This window comes from Tachysurus fulvidraco, chromosome 12 (genome assembly GCF_022655615.1).
Source record: "Tachysurus fulvidraco isolate hzauxx_2018 chromosome 12, HZAU_PFXX_2.0, whole genome shotgun sequence".
Classification (NCBI taxonomy): Eukaryota; Metazoa; Chordata; class Actinopteri; order Siluriformes; family Bagridae; genus Tachysurus; species Tachysurus fulvidraco.
The window spans coordinates 2,714,972-2,717,150 of NC_062529.1; positions in this window are offsets into that span (position 1 = coordinate 2,714,972).

A 2,179-nucleotide genomic window follows, 5' to 3' on the forward strand; every position below is an offset into this window, starting at 1 on the left:
ACAATATTAATTAATATGGCGGAGTTTCCATTAAGCTCACATCGATGTTTCTGGTGTTTGTGGTGCATTTTGGGATGCAGGGAAAGTTCCAGTGCACTAAGAAAGGATGGCCGACTCCCTGTTCGACAACCAGTGACCGAAAGTGGGTGGAGCTTGTGATCACACGTGTCGCCGTGTAATAGTGCACGTGTTAGTCGTTATTTCTAGCACTTTCCATGTTACTGGTTACTACAGGACGACATTTTTTTTCTAGCTAACTCGGCTCTTTTTAATATACGTTAGAATAGACTTCTACATCAGAAGTGGTTTTACCAAATGAGCAATTTGTGCTTTTATGTACATATATATATATATATATCTACAGTACAGACCAAAAGTTTGGACACGCCTTCTCATTCAAAGAGTTTTCTTTATTTTCATGACTATGAAAATTGTAGATTCACACTGAAGGCATCAAAACTATGAATGAACACGTGTGGAATTATATACGTACATAACAAAAAAGTGTGAAAGGACTGAAAATACGTCATATTCCAGGTTCTTCAAAGTAGCCACCTTTTGCTTTGATTACTGCTTTGCACACTCTTGGCATTCTCTTGATGAGCTTCAAGAGGTCGTCACCTGAAATGGTCTTCCGACAGTCTTGAAGGAGTTCCCAGAGATGCTTAGCACTTGTTGGCCCTTTTGCCTTCACTCTGAGGTCCAGCTCACCCCAAACCATCTCGATCGGGTTCAGGTCCGGTGACTGTGGAGGCCAGGTCATCTGGCTCAGCACCCCATCACTCTCCTTCATGGTCAAATAGCCCTTACACAGCCTGGAGGTGTGTTTGGGGTCATTGTCCTGTTGAAAAGGTGGTGTGTCCAAACTTTTGGAAGGTGTGTCCAAACTTTTGGTCTGTACTGTGTATATATATATATATACAATGGAAATCTTCCTGCATACGTTATGCATTTCGCCACATTGTCAGGTATGTAACTGATGTTTAGCTAGGGTCAAAAACACCACCAAATTTTTTAATGCGGTTAATCGGAAATTACTTAATTCTTAAATGAAGAAATAAACACACACACACACACACACACACACACACACACACACACACACACACAAAGAAACCCAAAGAATGCATCCTGAAACCAACTCCCCAATGTGCTTATGGGATTTTGATAAGACTGATGATACATCACCGGCTCTGAGGTTCAATTGAGCAACTTGTTTTTTTTGTTTGTTTTGTTTTGTTTTTTATGGGTTATTATTATTTTTTACACTAGCTAACAAAGTGGAGCGTTGAGTCATTAAAGGCAAACAGGAATCGATACGCCACCGGGGGTGTTTTAGAGACAGGGTCCATACTGTAGTCCACTCCTTTCATCGTCCGACCCACAGTAAGGGAAGGAGAAAAAAACAAAAACAATAAATAACTTATTGATCGTTCTTGTAGTAAAGCATAAGAATCTTAACCAGCGCGAGGGCTGGGATATAATTGGGACCTGCAAGCAACATTCATCTTGATTACAGTCAATTTGAAGCTATAAGGATTGGCTAACTATTGGTCATTCATCAAAGTCACATTGGCAAGACTTGGTTAATGGAACTTTGGTCCGTTTATACCTGTTTGGTCAAATGTAAGCGGCGTGTCACCTACAGGTTCGGACAAATATCGATAAGAGAAACTTACGAAAAGTCCAGCAACTTAAAGCCCAAAACATACCTTTCATTCATTCATTCATTCATTCGTTTTCTACCGCTTATCCAAACTTCTCGGGTCACGGGGAGCCTGTGCCTATCTCAGGTGTCATCGGGCATCGAGGCAGGATACACCCTGGACGGAGTGCCAACCCATCATAGGGCACACACACACACTCTCATTCACTCACACACTGACACACTACGGACAATTTTCCAGAGATGCCAATCAACCTACCATGCATGTCTTTGGACCGGGGGAGGAAACCGGAGTACCCGGAGGAAACCCCCGAGGCACGGGGAGAACATGCAAACTCCACACACACAAGGTGGAGGAGGGAATCAAAGTCACTAAGCCAACGTGCTCCCCCCCCAAACATACCTTCATATTTTTTATTTAGTTTTGTCCTCTTAAGCATTTACATCCTTGTTTGAGTTTTTAATTTCCTGTCAGTCCTAAATGGACAAACCCTGCTGTTTTACCCACAAACC